Source organism: Sinocyclocheilus rhinocerous, unplaced genomic scaffold (assembly GCF_001515625.1).
Source record: "Sinocyclocheilus rhinocerous isolate Xijiao unplaced genomic scaffold, SAMN03320098_v1.1 scaffold616, whole genome shotgun sequence".
NCBI lineage: Eukaryota > Metazoa > Chordata > Actinopteri > Cypriniformes > Cyprinidae > Sinocyclocheilus > Sinocyclocheilus rhinocerous.
Window position 1 is genome coordinate 436,994 of NW_015631496.1, and position 7,423 is coordinate 444,416.

At 36.3% G+C, this 7,423-nt stretch overlaps 1 protein-coding gene and 1 long non-coding RNA gene across 2 annotated transcripts in view; one reads left to right on the forward strand and one right to left on the reverse strand.

Annotated features, from left to right (window-relative positions):
* pear1 (platelet endothelial aggregation receptor 1) overlaps nt 1-7,423 on the reverse strand; it is a 40,517-nt gene that overhangs the window by 26,017 nt on the left and 7,077 nt on the right. The window lies entirely within an intron of this gene.
* Nucleotides 4,141-7,423, forward strand: part of LOC107741737 (uncharacterized) — a 10,468-nt gene continuing 7,185 nt past the window's right edge. The window contains exons 1-2 of the long non-coding RNA XR_001640229.1: nt 4,141-4,211; nt 5,609-5,610. This is a non-coding gene — a long non-coding RNA (uncharacterized LOC107741737). The remainder of the gene's footprint in view (nt 4,212-5,608; nt 5,611-7,423) is intronic.

Here is a 7,423-nt window from a genome sequence, read left to right on the forward strand (position 1 = left end):
TACTTAATGCAAACCGTGTAAAAATAACTGCCGGTCAGTGGAGCAAAGCCTCGTTTTGCCCTCCAGGTGGGCGTTCCTATAAGGGTGTGACATCACGTGAAAACAATCAAGTGATAGTGACAGGAAGTGAAGTGGGAGAGAGAGTGGGGGATCAGGAAAGGTCTGTGAGGCCACGATGCTATCTGCGCCAACAGATCACACTTTTTTTGATGGTTGTTTGTGAGATAATACTGATGAAAGGCTAGAAGCAACCCTGCTCCTTGGCATAAAAACGTTTTAAAATCCCTGTTCTGAAACCATATAATAGCTTTGAGAGAGGAACAGACCCACATTCAAGTTATTCACAGCATTGATTCTTTGTTAATTGTACAATCTTATGATGCTTTTACGGTGCGTTTGTGTTCTTTTAGAAAACTCTAGTCCCATAGTATTTGCAGAGAAAAGCACAAATTTCCTCCTTTTGTGCTTCACAGAAGAAATCCAAACCGGTTTACAAAGACATAGAGGAACATGATTGAAAAATCAACATCTGTTCAATTAATAGTTAAAAGTTTCAGATCTAGCTGTAGGATTCTGTGAGGCTGACAGTGTCTGGCCTCATTGGGTTTGGCTATGGAACAGAAGCTTATGTCATGCTCGGTCTGTAGCTCCTCTAAAAAGAGAAAAACAGGATACGTGGGGGCACTTCCTCCTTTATCGCTCTCTCTTAACACCCGCCATCTCTCTGGGGTCAGACAGCACTCTTCCACACTCGCACGGGCTGCAGAGACCGACCTGACCGCTCCACACATCAAAGAGCCTGATTCCAGATATCCATCAGCAACCACACCCCCTGCGTCCGCTTCATGTATCTCGGAGGCAAACTTGACCTTGTGTGTTTGTGTTGTGAGCGGTAACTGATTCTAATCCCAAGGTGGTTTTGTGCCCAGCTGGCTTATGTCATACCCACTATATCCGCATGACCTCACGCCTGGAGGAAACTACAGTCGCACAGACACTATGATAAGGCCGCTGTCATCACAACAGTTGTGTTGTGGTCATGCTGATGTACGTTTTTAAGAGTCAGAAAAGACAACAGTCCCCCTATAAACAGAAAAACTTTCTCATCAAGGGTGTGTTTTGTGATACAAGGCATTTTAAAGCGGCGTAGTCAGTGCAACCAAAAATGGACAGATGAGTCTTTATTTTTGGCTTTGTCTGTTGTGATATTTCAGCAGGAGTGTTTTAAGTGGTGTTAAGTTTTCTGCCATTTAAAGGCATGGAGCCGAGAGCTCCTGAGGCCTTGTGGGGGACCTCACAGTTTGACAGCTGGTTCCTGCAAGACATTGTCGACCATATAACCACAGACTACATGACTGTGGCTTCACTGGGCCTGAGACACGTGGTGGCCAAACAAACAAAAACACATTTCTATACAAACACAGGGTTTTTTTTTTGTTTTAAATATGCTCGGCCATATTTTTTCAAGTATAGGTGCACACAACCACACATAATCAAATTATATTCACATAAAAGCACACATACTCACGTTCACGAACTTTGGTGAGTGTCGCCATGCTAAACCAAACCCTCAGAGGCAGAGAAGTTAAAGAGATGGGCACTTCTGAGGTTTGAGCGCTTTAAAAAGACATGACCGAGCACCACCATAATTACAAGGGCCATAATTTATATGGCCCAGAACATGTAGAGGCAAAAACCAAAGCAGAAAAAAACTAACTTTGCATTTAATTCAGTCTTTTTGTTTTAAATTTTTAAAAATTTTAATGTAAATTTTATCATTTGAAACGGTTGATAACTGTTATTATTGTCTGTATATTTAAGTGTAAAGTGAATCTAACATCCACCTTCATGACTCAAAACTATGACATCTGAAGTATTTATTCCTGATATTAATGTTTTTCCAAACAGGAATTTGACAATAATTCCAATGGAATGTTGATTAACATCGCAGCATGACTCTTCACATCCTTATCTAACCGGAAATGTTTCCTAGCTTACCTCTTCCTCCTACTCACTTCTTCCTCTACTCCTCCTCTTCCTCTCTGCTTCCAGTGTGGTCTGAGATGTCCACCCACTGATATCAAGACAGACGCACTCAAGTATATGAGCGACTCATTTAACCTGTTCATACTGCAGAATCATTGTTCGAGAACCACTTTACTATGAACTCATCATTAGTTGACATTATTTTCAATAGATGGTCTTTAGAAGAATTTTCAGTTCTAAAACCAAACAGTAGGTTTACACAGTACATATTGATTTTTATTATTTAAAAAAAAAATTTTATTCATTATCTTTAATTATATATTTTTCCCAGTCACACTTTCTAATAATTCTGACATTCACTATGAAATAGGAATATTGTTGGGTCTGTGACATATTGTTTATTTTTATCTACACTGTAAAATGTGGTGACTTGCAATTCTGCCGTGCAAAGGCAAAATACCGTAACTTTGATTTTTGTCGAAAATGAGTTATTGATATTTTTGGGACATTCAAGACATCCTTTATCATGTGTATAAGTATCTTGAGTCAATTTCGTTGTTTTTCCGAGAAAATAATGGGTCGTCTCAACCGTAACTTCGAAAAGCCCCGGAGAAACCAAGGCAGAACACCGTATAACACCAGTTACTGCTCTTTTACTTTGTTTGGAACGCTCAAATTGAGTTACGGCGTTCTGACTTTGTTTAGCCGCGCGTCAATATGAAGTTACGGTGCCGGCTTGAAGTTATACGGTGTTCTGCCTTTGTTTTACTGTCCATTAAAGTCTGCCGCATTTTAATTACGGTGTAGACAAACGAATTAGATAGATCGCGATCAACCAAACTGTAAAGACTAGATACCTTGGCAGCAATATGTAATCGTGAATAACCTTTACAGATTTTTCTTTTCTTTTTGTAATGTAGATTATCTGTCACTTCTAGCTGGACGCGTGTGGACTCGAATGCCGTAGCTAACATGATCAATCATAAAATCAGTCGTCTACTAACAGTTCGCAATTAAATCCATATCCTACCGTTTCTTGTAACCTGATAAAATCAATCCATGGCGATGAACGTCATCGGAGATGTTTAATCCACAAACATTCTGAGAATTATTCCTGCTTGCTGGCGTTCACATCAATCCACAAGTCGTTCTTTTAGGTTAGGCTATTTAATACAAGTCAATATAAAAGCAATTATGCTATGTCTAGCATTATTGTTACTGAGCATAGCAAATAAATTGGTATCCACGGTATCCACTCACATGTTTAACTTTTAGTCTGCTTGTTACGGTAAAAAAAAAAAACATTAATACAGTCACATTACTATTGCCTATGCAATAGCCTACAGGCCTATGAGATAGCCCATGATCACTAGATTTTATACAGGTGTTACTATAACGATTTTGTAAATGGTGATCAGCAACCAAATATTGATAATGTGGAAGTTACTGCCTTTTGCCTTGGTGTGACTTCTCACGTTTTGCAGACAATGCAAAGGCAGAGTACATTAACTTCAAAATAGGGGTAAAAATCAAGTTTGAGCTCACAATTTTTTAATGTAGATAATTTTCATTACTAAAACATCTAATTGTTAAATTTCCAGTGTCCTACCTATAATTAATTTGGCTGGACAAATAAAAAACTTTAAAGTCATTTTTCTCAGTTTCACACTACCGAGTTAAGGTCTTTTGCCTTTGTAGGGCAGGATTGTTACCTTAAAGACCCTAGTAAAAAAGTAATATATTTAAAATACATTTATTTCATACTAAGTATAGTTCAAATCTATTAACATATTAACTGACATATCGCTCAAGACTTACTGATATCAACATTTTAAGTAAACTTTATTTGGAGTACTACTTGTGCACAATACACATTTCTTAATATTAAGCCTAAAATGTGTTTTAATGTCACTATTGATAAGGATTGTGTGATCTTTGAATAATATCAGTCTTTAAATGCAAGATATTTAAAGTGTACCTAAAGTCTACTTGCAATAGTTCCACTTTAGCATAATCAAATATACAGTACTTCAGTATATATTTAGTTGGACCTCAGCACTACTTCTGCGCAATTACAGTGCTTTTAGTACAAAATTAGTTTAATTTAGCAAACTTTAAGTATACCAGTTTAGTATTCTAAAAGTACAATTGCAGGGTCTTTTTAATAAGTACATAGATATGTAAACTAATTTGTAGTATGGTTAGCATGAAATAAATGTATTTTAGTATACTTATTTGTGCTATTTCTACCTGATTTAACCCATAACAATTAGGTTTGCTGGTATAAATGAATTGATATATTTTGGTTCAGTGATGTAAAATAATATTTTTGACTTAAACCAGTTAATTAAGATGTCGCCATTTTTAGGTCACCTTTTGTATTCAATGTATATTGTAAGTCGCTTTGGATAAAAGTGTCTGCTAAATGGATAAATGTAAATATTATTATTTCACATATAAACCCTCACCTCAAATTCATGCTAAATTTACTGTGCAATTTACAAAAGGTTTATTTGTTAGTTCTTCATCAACTGTCCTTAATCAAAACACCATGAGCTCCAAAGTGTTGTAAGTTTTAGTGTTAAGATATGTGAGCAATTTTAAATCTAAAGGGCATGAGAAACTAATTATGACAGTCTGAGATTTTAAGTTCTGTAAACAGCTTTTGTTTAAGAAAGAGGCTTTGAGAGGAATTACAAGGATGTTTTTCAGTTTTTGTTTCTTCCCAAAGGGACAGATGAGGTTACCCTCTTAATTTGTGACACGGCCAAACATGACATCATGACCGTTCCTTCAACTTGATTTATCTTCCTTGTTTTTCAATACTCACAGCATAAACAAGTGGACACTATTCTTCCATTGCATGCATAAAAGGAAAACGGGATACTCAAAAAATCTAGGCTCTTATAATCTTCTTCTTATTGCACTTGGGACTGTGACCCAGTTTAGGTAATTGCTCTCTGAAACTTCTGTCACAATGATTGTTGCCGAAGACTGATAGGAAGAAGACTGAGTTCAATTTTAGCTCCAGCTGTGCCGGCACATCAATCACAATTTCATGAATGATTGGCCAGTAGCTTAGACTATGGGACAAAGATGAGCTGCGTTTCCTCTGTCAGTTCAACAAAGTGTACAGTATGTCATCCACAGAGAGGAAATGCTGAACAAATGTGTATGTGTGTAAAGAAGCAGCCAAGTCAATCGTCACAAGCCCACATGAGCGTACTTGAACTCCACGTGCACGTATGCATGCCTATATACACAGCTCTCTTAAAATGGGGGGTCTCTAGTGTGACGCCCCCCTCCCCTGCTGGCTAAATCGATTGCAGATTTCCATGAGCGCAGAGCTGGCTTGTGTATGTGCGTGTGAGGCCCTCAGGAGTCTGGGCGTACAGTCAGAACACATGCGAGAGAAAGAAAGGAGGAGAAAAAGAGTGCCGCGGTCCCAATAGGACCCAAAGGAACATCACTCCATGCAGGCTGGAGACCCAGAATCACAGCTGTGGAGTCAGCTGAGTGAGGGACATTTTCCTGAAAGAACTTCTGTCAGCACCATCAAAGTAACAACTGTGGAATCGTGCAGTGAAATAATAGAAATATGAGCTCAAATCCAAAATTTTAGAAGTGACATCAAACATCAAAACGTGAAATTTACAATAGACAACATGAGTTTAAGTGATTATTTGTTCAGACGGGGTTCCCAAAAACCTCTGACCAATGAATTTCCATCCCTTTTCCAATCATTCTTAAAAATTTGTAAACAAATAATTTTATAGAGATTATATATATATATATATATATATATATATATACAGGGTACGGAAAGTATTCAGGACCAGCTCCTATAACCAGCTCAGGACCAGCTTAAACCAGCTCAAACCAGCTGCCATGCTTCAAAACATACCTAACCAGCATACACTGTTTTTTTTTCAACAGGGATATTTAGAGACTATCACTCTTAAAAATAAAAGTGCTTAAAAGTTTCTATTCAGCGATGCCATAGAAGAACCATTTTTGGTTCCTCAAAGAACAATTAAGTCAAAGGTTCTTTAAAGAACCGTATCTTTCTTACCTTTTTATAATCTGAAGAACCTTTTTTCGCCACAAAGAACCTTTTGTGAAACAGAAAGGTTCTTCAGTTGTTAAAGGTTCTTTATGGAACCATTTAGACAAAAAAGTTTATTCTATGGCATTGTGAAGCACCTTTATTTTTAAGAGTAAAACTTCAGCTTTAACCATTTTAAAAATTCCCTGATATTTCCAGATTTTTCATGACTCTGGTTTGAGATCTGGCATAAAAATTGTACACTGAATTTATTTATACATATATATATATATATACACATTTTTCAGCACTTTGACACTTTGCTTGTATGATACATTTATATTTAGAAAATCTGGATTTTTTTCAGATCTAAAAATTACTAAAATCAATTTCCATACTTTTCCACACTGCATAGCAACCCTGCTCCAATACAGGCCTAGATAGATTAATAAATATAATTTAAAAAATAGCAGTGATACACTGTAAAAAATGACCGTGAATTTAACGGTAAAAGACTGTAAAAATGCTACAGTATGGTCAATCTAACAATATAATCAATTTAGTCTTTTAGACGAAACAAGCAGTCCACACAGAGTAAACTCTTTTGCTTCACTATTCAGGGACAAGTTTATTTAATTATGTACAATATATTTCATTCATTTAATTACAATTAGCTATGTTGACAGCTGCTCAGACAGTCCTCATCATCTCCACGCGAGAGGCATCATATATCACCAGTATCACTGAAGTTTGAGTATCACCATTTCATTTCGCTTTGGTTTAGTTAATGAACTGCCACAAGACTGAAGTGAGATAACATCCTTCAATCCCCCCCCGAATATGGTCTAAATCAACATGCTGTTGGCTGGCAAATTTATTTGCAAACACTAATATGGACTCAAGCTCAGTCTGTGCAGTTACAGTTTTTTTAATTGGTTTGGTACTATTTTCACAAGTAAGGTGTAGATTTTCAAAACTTTAAACGGATCACACTTGTAACACGACTAGCCATTCTTTCAAAACCTGATCTCATGATTTCATTGTAGTTGTGCATATTTTCATTTCACATAATCATTGTTTAAAAACACAAGATCATTGTGATATGTATTGAGAACATTTGAATTAATCACAGTATGAAATTAATAAACACTATGATCTTCTTTCAATTTAGTACTTTTAACAATCAGTTCATTCAAGAGCAAACAATGCAAGATTCATGTTTCAAATCACCTTTGTTGCTGAAATAATTGCAGTAATACAGGCAATAATGGTCATGTTAGAAAATACACTTATATTACCTAACTTGCATATCTCACATAAAATCAATAATGTTTATCTATGGAGATAGAATTGTTGCTTAATTCCAAATAAATAGATTATGATCCACAAATA